Source organism: Pleurodeles waltl, chromosome 6, assembly GCF_031143425.1.
Source record: "Pleurodeles waltl isolate 20211129_DDA chromosome 6, aPleWal1.hap1.20221129, whole genome shotgun sequence".
NCBI lineage: Eukaryota > Metazoa > Chordata > Amphibia > Caudata > Salamandridae > Pleurodeles > Pleurodeles waltl.
The window spans coordinates 308,561,625-308,574,485 of NC_090445.1; the positions used below are offsets into that span (position 1 = coordinate 308,561,625).

General features: G+C 44.7%; 1 long non-coding RNA gene across 2 annotated transcripts in view; it reads left to right on the forward strand.

The window, feature by feature from the left end:
* The window catches only part of LOC138301920 (uncharacterized), a 136,744-nt gene extending 128,820 nt beyond the window's left edge, over nucleotides 1-7,924 (forward strand). For both annotated transcript variants that reach the window (XR_011205163.1, XR_011205164.1), the window contains one exon: nucleotides 6,261-7,924. This is a non-coding gene — a long non-coding RNA (uncharacterized lncRNA). The remainder of the gene's footprint in view (nucleotides 1-6,260) is intronic.
* The last annotated feature ends 4,937 nt before the right edge of the window (nucleotides 7,925-12,861 follow it).

The window sequence follows — 12,861 nt, forward strand, 5'->3', positions numbered from 1 at the left end:
TCCCACTGACAAGCCAATACTGGACCCAAAAGAGCAAAACACAGCTCAGTCATGGCACCTTAAGTCTATCAATTCTAACATTCAGTGCACATTTCTTCTCGGTACTAAGGCTCACACACATACCCTTCAGGACTCCTCGCTTCTTTGGTTCAGAGGCAAAGCCACTCCCTTACTGGGCCCCACTCGCAGCTTCACCAGGACATCTCCAGGCTAACACTCGGCAACATTGGCATGCCAGTACTAGGTTTCACACATAGCTCCATTAACATACCTCACTTCTGACCTTCTGTGATCATTACTTTTCCAGTACTACAGCCCACAAACAACTCTGTGAGTGCACCTCAAACCTAACCTGCAGGACCCCATTATTCAAATACCAGGAATTACATGGCGCTCCGTTTATCATTCCTCACCCGCTGACTTTCTGTTATTCCAGCACTGGACCGGGACACATCTCGGTCTATACCCCCAATCCTGATCTGAAGCACACGAATATTGCTGTATTGGGGTTCACATACAACTCTGTGAATGCACCGCCTGCTGTTCTGCAGTGCCCCCTGCTGTTCCTCACTCTGACGTCTGTTTGAGGACCTAGGAGAGCCAATTAAATCTATTCTAAGCTGCCATCTTTATTAAGGAGGGTCTGTTTCACCTATCTCACTCTGTTCTTTCCTTTACTCTGTTTACTCTCAATGTTTTCTTTTGCTCTCACTTTTCTATTCCCAGCTCTTAAAATCCGCACATCACATTTCTCTCTTTCTTCCAACTGTTTATTTCTTCTCCTGTCCCTTTTTTTATTTCCCTCTTCCTCTTGCTACCTCCTCTTTCAAACTTGCAAAACTTGATTATTTCTTTCCTTGTTTCTTCAATTTTTTCTTCATCAGGCATTCATTTTTTCACTATTTTTCTCTTTCTTTGTCTTTTTTTATTTGCCTTTTTATTTGACTCAGAATGTGCCCTTTCTCTTTTTTTTAGATCTTTCTTCCTTTCTTTCACTGGTGTTTTACCTATCTTTATCTGTCAATTCATGTTTTCCTATAAATCCCTCTTTTTCCCGTCTGTATGTGGAAGCCACAAGTTACTTGACCGAAGTGTCAAAGTGGTTTTCCCATTCTGAGTCTTTGGGAAATGTGTCAGTACCCATATGCCCTGGATTCTTTGGCTGCTTGTTTCTCTCACCATCTCTTTTTTCTCTAACCTTCATTTTGCTCTTTGTTTTCACACTTCTTTAATAATTTTTTCCTCGATCTTTCATTCACTAGCTTCCTTCCCTTTTTTCTTTTGTCTCACGCTTGCTCTATTTCTTCTCTTCTTTCTGTTTTCATTTTCTCATTCTTTCTTTCCCTTCTTTGTTTATCTTTGCGACTCCTTCTCTTTCTTCCCTTTGTCTGTTGTATTCCTTTTGCTTCTCTTTTTCTGCCCCATCCGCTTTCTCTTCTGAGGCCTAGTTATCAGTGGAGCAACAGGTTCCGTGGCACCAAGGCTCAGATACCTAATGACCTCACTCAACTCTAATCACTGTTGTATTTTCCTGCAGTCAACCATTTTCCTTTCTTACTGCAGGACCCATGACACCATTACTATGCCACTTGTTCTCTCTATCTTTACTCCCAACTCCCTTTTTCCTTTCACTGCTAATCCATCCCAAATTATATTTTTTTTACGGTGATTTGAGCATTACACTCTAATGCCAAGTTTTTTTTCTGATAAATTTTTATATGCTAATTGCATATGTTTTAAGATAGAGAACGAAGGTAAATTGAAGTGAATTAGTTAAATGCTGGGCCACTGGGTTCATATGGTGAGAAAAAACGAGATTATGAGGCAGGGTTGACCAATTTATGTGGCAAGAAAAGTCCAGTTAAGATTTTACAGTGCCAATAGCTCTAACTCAAGAAAATGCAAAACTTATTGCATTGCAAATGCTTGTTATTTTTTATAAACTTTAAAAAGGCGCTATTGTTTATACTGGTGCCTTTCAGGTGCCTCATTCATTTTATTCTACTTAGAACACAATGAAAAGCATGACAAAAGTTTATTAAAAAATTCCATCTCTGTGAAGCCACAGAATGCAGACTTAGATAGATATGGGTCTGGAGTGCACAGTGGTTTGTTAGAAAGTTGTTCTCAGGGCTTGCATAGTTACCATTGATATTTCTCTGCATTTGAACAAACAGCTAATGCTGACAGGGTAAGAAAAGAAATCTGATTGAAATATATAATTGTTTCTATTATCTTTCGGAACTGCCTACGTGTCTGGGGTGCCGCACCACTCTTAGGGCCAGATATACAGAGCTTTTTTCTGTGTGCAAATGGCTCGATTTTCAGAATCGGGCCGTTTGCACACAGAAAAAAAGCATTTTGGTATGTACGAAGGCTATTTTGCAATTCAGTAGTTTATTTACCAAATCGCAAAATAGGTTTACGAGTCGAAATTAGGATGGGCGTGCTAAGGGTGTCCCTTCCTAATTGCCAGTTGCAGTGGTATGTATGGTTGTTTTGTGACCGTAAAGGCAGTCGTAAAACAATTGCAGTTAACACCAATTTTAAATCGGTGTTAACCCATTCCTAAACAGGAAGGGTCCCAAAGGGACCCCTTTCCCTTTGTGAATGCACGCAAAAACGTTTTTTAAGAACAGGCAGTGTTGCATGCCTATTCTTAAAATATGAAACTGAAAGATTTCATTTTTTACTTTTTAAACTCATCTTGTTTTTCTTTAAGGAAAACTTGTTGCATTTAAAAAAACGATTGCTTCATTTTAAAGCAATCACAGACATGGTGGTCTGTTGACCCCACCAGGCCACAATCCCTGTGATTTTTGTGATTTCTAGTTGGTTGCAAATTGTGACCTACTTATTTATTATTAATGAGGTAGGTCTATTTGCGACCCCCTGGGATTTGCAAAATAAACTCAATGGAGTTTCGTACATTGTAAATGCAATTTCCTAATTGCAATTCGCATAGCTCTTAGTTTCATCTCTCCTGCCTCACTGTTCTGAAAATCACAAATCACAGACACTCACTAAATACTAACCGAGTAACAGTAGACCACTAGTGGAGGGTGGCTGACGCCGAACAAATCAGAGAGGGCAGAGTAAAAAGTGTACATTGAAAGACTGAAAGATACTTTCTTCTATATTGTCACTCCTACCATGGATGTCAGGACATAAGCTTATCGCATTTGGCAAGGAAAAGTAAGTCACTCCTAGAATACATAAGGAAAACTGTTTACCCTTCCAAGAAGACCTGCCAGAAACTGCATTTAGGGATGCACATATATATATATATATATATATATATATATATATATATATATATATGTCACTAAGATAGATCGAGTTCAAAAACATGAACTTCAAAATGTGCGTGATGGCAGACATTTATCTTTGATGAAATGGATCTTCATAGTCTGAGAATAGGGAACGTGGGTTATAAATTATGAAGTAAATGTTTCTTTTTATTGTAAATTGCAAATCATCAGAAATTAATATCGTTTTTGCTGCTCGGGTAGTGTAGTGTTTAGTGGTAAACCTCAGCAGATCAAAGAATTGTAAGTTTCCATATATTTGGTCAGGCTTGTTTCATCATCTCTCAACTACCCTCTTTTTAATGAATGCTGATCATTACTGAGAAGACATGTCAGATTTTAAAATGTATTCATACTCTCCAGCGGAGGGAATCATAGTAGTACCCTGTATGACGTGGACTGGGCATATTTAGTCACCTGACGGAGGACGACAAAATATTAGGTTAAACTGTACCATGATTTTGTAAAGGATTAGGGCCCTCATTCTGACCTTGGCGGGCGGCGGAGGCCGCCCGCCAGCCAAAGTCCCGCCGTCAGGTTACCGTTCCGCGGTCGAAAGACCGCGGCGGTAATTCTGACTTTCCCGCTGGGCTGGCGGGCGGTCTCCTTCAGACCGCCAGCCAGCCCAGCGGGAAAGAGGCTTCCACGATGAAGCCGGCTCGGAATCGAGCCGGCGGAGTGGAAGCTGTGCGACGGGTGCAGTTGCACCCGTCGCGTATTTCACTGTCTGCGCAGCAGACAGTGAAATACATTTAGGGGCCCTCTTACGGGGGCCCCTGCAATGCCCATGCCAGTGGCATGGGCACTGCAGGGGCCCCCAGGGGCCCCGCGACCCCCCCTACCGCCATCCGGATCTCGGCGGTCCGACCGCCGGGATCTGGATGGCGGTAGGGGGGGTCAGAATCCCCGCGGCGGTGCAGCAAGCTGCGCCGCCGCGGAGGATTCAATGGGGCCGCGGTACACTGGCGGGACCCCGCCAGTGGTGCCGGTCCGACCGCGGCTTTACCGCCGCGGTCGGAATCCCCATTGAAGCACCGCCGGCTTGTCGGCGGTGCTCCCGCGGTCCTCCGCCCTGGCGGTCAAAGACCGCCAGGGTCAGAATGAGGGCCTAGGTTTTAAGTATGTATTTAATCATTAATGCGCAGTGATTTAATTAGGATAATTCAGGTTCTGTTAGGGTAACTTGTCTATTAAGCTGAACTGCATTCACCATTTTGCTTTGAAGGAATCCTCCTTTGCACAATGTTCGCTACTGCTATTTGTCTCCATCAGAAAGTCTGGTGCAGCCTCAAGGATTCGCTGTTGACCTTTGCTGACGTTGTGGTATAAGCTGACGTACTGTGTTATGATTTTATTGAAAAGTGAGAGAACTAGCTCCAGAGGCTCTCTTAAGTGATGCTTGCGTGTTTACAGGGGTGATTGTAATTGATGCAAGCGCTCCCATTTACCTCTGGTTTAGTTACAGTTGATGATTCCACTCTCTCTCTCGCGGTGAGAACAGAGGGATACTAAAGTATTTTACATTCTGAAAGTCAAACTACATGTGATTTAACAGGATGTGCATTTCAGAATAAAAATTAGTGTTTCTTATGTCATCTCGATATTGACTTTTAACCTGATTTGGAGGAAGAAGGGACTACTGTCCAAAAATGAATTGACATCCAGCTTCCCCACAGAGGAACATACTTGTCCTCGGGTGGAGCTGCTCTCTTCTGTGTCATGGGGAAAACGCCCGCATTGCATCCAACTCGGATGGAAATGAAATAATAGGGGCTGCCCCATTCTGGACAGAACCATTCCCACTAGGGTCTGTTCAGTATGACTTTGGGGGTCATTCTGACCCTGGCGGTAATTACCGCCATGGCGGAGGTCGGCGATAGCACCGCCAACAGGCTGGCGGTGCACCGCTGGGCATTCTGACCGCGGCGGTTCAGCCGCGGCCAGAAACGGAAAGTCGGCGGTGTCCCGCCGACTTTCCGCTGCCCTTGAGAATCCTCCATGGCGGCGGAGCGCGCTCCGCCGCCATGGGGATTCTGACACCCCCTACCGCCATCCAGTTCCTGGCGGTTCTCCCGCCGGGAACAGGATGGCGGTAGGGGGTGCCAACGGCATGGGCACTGCAGGGGCCCCCGTCCTCGTGGGAAGGGGTTTTCCCGCTGGGCTGGCGGGCGGACTTTCGGCGGTCGCCCGCCAGCCCAGTGGGAAAGCCAGAATGACCGCCGCAGTCTTTTGACCGCGGAGCGGTCTTTCGGCGGGAACCGCGTGGCGGGCGGCGACCGCCGTCCGCCGCGGTCAGAATGACCCCCTTTGTCAGCAATGGGCTGGGAAAAATGTCTCGTCATGTAGGGGACCATAGTTCGTTTTTTTTTTTCTAAAGAAAGATCCTCGCTTTGAGGTAAAATTATTTGGAAAAGTAACCAGAGGCGGCAGAGTGGCTCAACTGGCATGGCAAACCTGCAATTATTTACCCCCAAAGTCTTCCCACTAAGAAGAAAGGAGCTGCTTTCTGGGGAAAATGTTGCGAGCAGGTGGGCAATCTCACAAGCTAACCAGCCCAGTTCACAAAAGCATTTATGAGTATAAATGGTAGAACAACAGGATTATGTTTTACATACTCTTACATGCTTCTGTGAATCGGCACGAAACGTGCAACTCACTATTGGTAACAGTGCAAAGAGGTCGCGGTCCTTCCTAGTTGAACTAATTGAAAATGAATAGTCTCAGAATATTCCTCTTTTACTCCATTTTAGATGTTCTAAGTAAACGAGCAATACAAGAGTACAACTTTACGTTCTCCAAAATGCATTTGTGAATATTCCTAAATAGGACGCAATGACCGTTTTGTCTAAATAGTTTTTTTTCACAATTTATATTTATAATTCAAAGGGTACTACATTCTTTGCTCCAATTTCAATGTCTAAAATATATTGTCTGTCGATTTTTTGTCACCAGGTAAATTATCATGAAAACGGGTTCAAGTGGCAACAAGACCAGATTTATCACAGAGTTCTTCATCACTGGGTTCCCAGACCTTCCGGAGATGCACACTTTCTTCTTCGTCTTTTTTCTTGTCATCTATTTCCTGACTATAACAGCAAATATGACAATTATTGGGTTGGTCTGGGTAGATCACCACCTACACACACCCATGTATTTCTTTCTGAGTAACTACTCGTTCCTGGAGATGATGTATGTTTCAACAACGGTGCCTAAGTTGCTAGACATTTACCTGTCTGGAGATAATACAATTTCTTTCACAGCATGTATTGTCCAGCTGTATACATTTACCGTCCTTGGAGTTACAGAAAGCTTCTTCTTAGTGATCATGGCGTATGATCGATACCTGGCAATCTGTAAACCTCTTCATTATCCCACACTGATGCATCTCACATCCTGCATCTGCATGTTATCTGGATGTTGGCTATCTGCATTTATCATTTCAGCATCTCCACTCCTCCTGATTGCAAAGCTTTCGTTTTGCGGCCCCAATAAGATTGACCATTTTCTGTGCGAATCAGCTCCCCTCTTACAACTGTCCTGCTCAGATACCACATTCAGTAAAACCATTCTATCTATTTTTGCCTCAATTTCCATACTAACCTCCTTCTTCATTATCCTGCTCTCATACTCTTTCATAATATTTACCATCATGAGGATCCCCTCCACCCAGGGCAAACAGAAAGCTTTTTCTACCTGCACCTCCCACCTCACAGTTGTGCTCATGTTCTACTTAACATCGAGTGTGACATATGTAAGACCTGCAGATTATGATCCGCTTCGCAATAAAGTAGTTGCAGCATTTTATGCCATTGTTATTCCATGCATCAACCCCTTCATATACAGCCTGAGGAACAAGGACATGAAGGCAGCCCTGAAGAGCGTGCTTAACAGGACTCCAGGAAGGGTATCACTTCCGATGTGATCTTCTAGATGGGGAGGGGAATTACAGTGTGCAGTGTGTGACTAAAATATAGGTTTAACATATGTGTCGTTCAACTGTGTTTACTGTAAAATGAGCACAACATCACATTTTAATTATTATGCCAATTATGGATGAAACTGAAGTGGAAGATAGTACTCAAAATAAGAGTATTAGCAATGTAAAATCAATGTCTTAATGAATTTACAGATATTTCTTTCAAAATTAAGAGAGAAAATTGATTTATGCTGGCATATATTAGAGATAACAGAACTCATCAATAGGACAAGAGCATAAAGATAATTTGTAACCACTTATGCAATATGTAAATAATACACGCGTTTATTTGTTAGTGAATTGACACACAGTATACTAATAAAATGCAAATATTGGTAAAACACATGCAGACATCAGACACACTCCACTAAGATATTTGATACAGGAGTGCATGCAGGAATCTGGCTAATGGTTCACTTTAGAAAATGTCAAGTGAAATTCACATCTTTCTACATTCTTCCAAGTAGGCTGGATGTTGCACATTTTCTACCTCTTCAAATGCTTGTGGCAAATATTTCACTACATTTCCAGAGCATTTTTCAGTTTGACATTATTGTTCTCCTTTTCTGAAGCTATCAAGATAACTTCCTGTTTTATCACTAATGTGGTGATCACTGTCATTTCAAAACTGAGATTGACTACCTGCAATAAAAATGAATTTATTGTTTTTTACTTTTAAAGGATTTATCGTGCAGTGTGGGTCCCTATTCAAATACAATAACTTCGTACTTGACGCACTAGGGGGTGAAAAGTGAAGTTTTAATGGGTAGAACGGCCATTCAGGAGCAGGACAACCCATGATTTCCCTGATTATCTTTAACTGCGTAAAAATCTAACTACTTTGATCTTGGTTACAAGTGGTTCGGAGATTTACCCTTACAGGAGAACACTGATCTGGCCAATTCTGTTTTTCTCGGAGTCCTGGGACCTGGAATTACTCGTCCTTGAACCTGCACCTGATAATTGAAGGTCTGGAGTCACCTGCCATGGACTATTTTCATTTGGAGCTGCAGGTGCTATATATAACTACAGAATTCAGTCCTTAATGTGCTCTAAATACTACATGAAGTCAGCAGCAAGTGCCAAACCTGCACCTGCTCTGCACTCCTCCCAGCCTCAACTAGCCTCAATTGGCCTGAAAACAGCGGCTATCCACCATGGAGGTGGTGCAGGCTTGCAGATTTGGGCCCATTTCCTCAGAACGGTGAAAAACGTGCTACATTGGATCAGATATTCCTTGGTCCTTCTGTTATTTTCCTTTCTGGGGAAATAACTTGTATCAGTTGTTGGACCTGACCCTTTATGAAGGGTTATCCCAAACATTTTGCCTTCCACCTCCTATTTTTCTGACCTTCTTTTTGTTGGCTTTAAACCTCTGGGCAGTTTAATGCTGCTAAGCAGTGCTAAAGTGCATTTGCTCTCTCCTCTAAACACAGTATATTTGGCTTACACCTGATTGGCATATTGGATTTACATGTAAGTCCCTTGCAAAGTGGTATACCATATACACAGGGACCGTAAATTAAATGCTACTATTGGGCCTGCAGCACTGATTGTGCCACCCACAGTAGTAGCCTTTCAAACCTGTCTCAGGCCTGCCACTACAGTGCTTCTGCATGCAACTTACTGTCCCTTTGACTTGGCAATTACTTTCTAAGCCTTAACCTTCCCTTTTATTGCACATAGGTCACCCCTAAGGTAGGCCCTGGGTAGCTCTATGGGCAGGGTGCTGTGTGAGTAGAAGGTAGGATATGTACTTTTATATTTTGCATGTCCTAGTAGTGACGAACAGCCTAGTTCATTTTTCACTACAGTGAGGCTTGCACCTCTCATAGGCTAGCATTTGAAGTTCTCCAATATCCTTTTAAGTGGTAATTCCTGATCAGAAAGGAGTAGCTTTGTCATGTTTCGTATGTTTAGAATAGTAATGATAACCCCTACTTACTGATGAAGTTGGATTTCAGATTACTATTTTAGAAATGCCACTTTTAGAAAGTAAGCATTTCTCTGTGCTTATAACTCTTGTGCTTTGCAGCTTGTCTTCAATACACGTCTGGACTGGGTGACAGTTACTCTTCGTGCATACTCTCTGGACAGCCACAACCCAGGAATGGCTGGGTTTAAGAGTGGATTTATCTGCATTCATCTGCATACTGATAGTCTTCCCTGGCTGTGAGAGGGAGAGGTGCTTCACATTTGCATTTCAAAAGATTGTGTCCTGCCCTCACACAAAGGGATGATTTACCCCCTATTGATCCTCTGGAGCAAGGTCTGGGTTGAAAGGAATTGCTGTACACTTCTAAGGTCTCCTTTGACATCATCTCCTGAATGAAAGAAATCGTTGTGCATGTAGGAGGCTGGCCTGGCTTATAGTGGGTACCTTGTCATGCCAGGTCCAGTTATCCCTTATTAGTAGAATAGAGGTGTTTCTAGCAGCTTAGGCTGATAGAAGGTAGCTATGGAAAAGCAGCTTAGGCTGAACTAGGAGACATGCAAAGCTCCTACTACACCACTTATATCATATAGCACAATGCCATAAGAAAACACAATACTCAGAGTTACTAAAAATAAAGGTACTTTATTTTAATGGCAATATACCAAAAGTATCTCAGAGGATACCCTCACTTAGGAGGTAAGTACTATACACAAATTATATGTACACAAACCCAAAACAGGTAAGTAACAGTAAGAAAAGTAGTGCAAACAATGTAGAATCACAATAGGATGCAATAGGTAGACATAGCCCTAGGGGGAACACAAACCATATTCTCCAAAAGTGGAATGCGAATGGACCCCAGGCCTCTGGGAAGTTGTAGAGGGTCGCTGGGACTGAAAAAAAACAGTAAGGGTGTCCAAAATACCCCACCCCAGGACCCTGAAAAGTAGGAGTAAAGTTATCATACTACCCCAGAAAGACAGTATAGTCGAGATAGGGGATTCTGCAAGAACCACAGGCACCAGCAAAAGACTGAAGAAGTATTTCTGGACCTGAGGACCTATAAAGGAAAGGGACCAAGTCCAAGAGTCATGAAAGTGTCCGGGGGGGGCAGGAGCCCACTAAATCCCGGATGAAGGTGCAAAGGGGCTGTCTCTGGGTGGAAGAAGCCAAAGATTCTGCATCAACGAAAAGGGCTAGGAACTTCTCCTTTGGATGGAAGATGTCCCATGGTGTGCTGGAGGTTGCAAAAGTATTTACAGGCAGAAATACTACAAACAAGCTTTGCTAGCTGCAAGAGTTGCGGTTGAGGATTTTGGTTGCTGCTGGGGACCAGGAAAGACCAGGATGTCCCCCCTTGCTGGAGGAGAGAGAGGAGGTGCTCAGGGACTCAGAGAGCCCCCACAGAAGCAGGCAGCACCCACAGAAGTACCGGAACAGGCACTAAGAAGATCTGAGGACAGCAGTCAACTCAGAGTCACAAAGGAGGGTCCAACGACGTAGGAGTCCAACTCAGCGAGTTGGGCAATGAAGGATGAAGTGCTGGGGACCCAGGCTAGGCTGCGCACAAAGGAAGTCCTGAAAAAGTGCACAGAAGCCACAGCAGCTGCAAATCACGCAGTACACAGGTTTTCTGTCTGGCATGGGAAGGCAAGGACTTACCTCCACCAAATTTGGACAGAAGGGCCACTGGACTGTGGGAGGCACTTGGACTCAGTTCCTGTGTTCCAGGGACCATGCTCATCAGGATGAGAGGGGACCCAGAGGACCGGTGATGCAGAAGTTTGGTGCCTACGTTGGCAGGGCGAAGAGTCCGTGAACCCACTGGAGATTTCTTCTTGGCTTCCAGTGCAGGGTGAAGGCAGACAGCCCTCGGAGCATGCACCACCAGGAAACAGTTGAGAAAGCTGGCAGGATGAGGCACTACAATGTTGCTGGTAGTCATCTTGCTACTTTGCTGCGGTTTTGCAGGGATCTTGGAGCAGTCAGCAGTCGATCCTTGGCAGAAGTCAAAGCGGGAAGTGCAGGGGAACTCTGGTGAGCTCATGCATTCGTTATCTGAGGAATAGCCCAGAGGAGAGACCCTAAATAGCAAGAAAAGGAGGTTTGGCTACTAAGAAAGGAGGCTTGGCTACTGAAAGAGGTAAGCACCTATCAGGAGGGGTCTCTGACGTCACCTGCTGGCAATGGCCACTCAGAGCAGTCCATTGTGCCCCAGCACCTCTGAATCGAAGATGGTAGAGGTCTGGGACACAATGGAGGAGCTCTGGGCTCTTCCCCTGTGAGGTACTGGTCAGGGGAGTGGTCACTCCCCTTTCCTTTGTCCAGTTTCACGCCGGAGCAGGGCTGGGGGATCCCTGAACCAGTGTAGACTGGCTTATGCAGAGATGGACAACATCTGTGCCCATCAAAGCATTTCCAGAGGCTGGGGGAGGTTACTCCTCCCCAGCCCTTCACACCTATTTCCAAAGGGAGAGGGTGTAACACCCTCTCTCAGAGGAAATCCTTTGTTCTGCCTTCCTGGGACTGGGCTTCCCAGACCCCAGGGCGAAGAAACCTGTCTGAGGGGTAGGCAGCAGCAGCCACTGCAGTGGAAACCCCAGAAAGGCAGTTTGGCAGTACCCGGGTTCTGTGCTAGAGACCCGGGGAATCATGGAATTGTCCCCCAATACCAGAATGGTATTGGGGTGACAATTCCATGATCTTAGACATGTTACATGGCCATGTTCGGAGATACCATTGTGACGCTGCACATAGGTAGTGACCTATGTGTAGGGCACGCGTGTAATGGTGTTCCTGCACTCACAAAGTTCGGGGAATTAGCCCAGAACAATGTGGAAGCACCTTGGCTAGTGCCAGGGTGCCCACACACTAAGTAACTTGGCACCTAACCTTCACCAAGTGAGGGTTAGACATATAGGTGACTTATAAGTTACTTATGTGCAGTGAAAAATGATGTGAAATAACGTGGGCTTTATTTCACTCAGTTTGCAGTGGCAGTCATGTATAAGAATTGTCTGAGCTCCCTATGGGTGGCAAAAGAAATGCTGCAACCAACAGGGATCTCCTGTAACCCCAATACCCTGGGTACCTAGGTACCATATACAATGGAATTATATGGGTGTTCCAGTGTGCCAATGAGAATTGGTAAAATTAGTCACTAGCCTGCAGTGACAATTTTAGAAAGCAGAGAGAGCATAAACACAGAGGCTCTAGTTAGCAGAGCCTCAGGGATACAGTTAGGTACAACACATGGAACACATGCAGGGTATACATTATGAGCACTGGTGTCCTGCCTAGCAGGATCCCAGTGACACATGGGCAAAAACAAACGTACATACAGTGAAAATGGGGGTAACATGACATGCCAGGCAAGATGGTACTTTCCTACACAACCCCGCCCCCCCCCCCCCCCCCCCCCCCCAAACGAAGGACAATAAGGCTAACCTTGCCCAGATGAGTCTTCATTGTCTAAGTGGAAATATCTGGAGAGTCCATCTGCATTGGAGTGGGTACTCCCAGGTCTATGTTCCACTGTATAGTCCATTCCCTGTAGGGATATGGACCACCTCAACAATTTAGGGTTTTCACCTTTCATTTGTTTTAGCCAAAGTAGAGGTTTGTGGTCTGTCTGAACAATA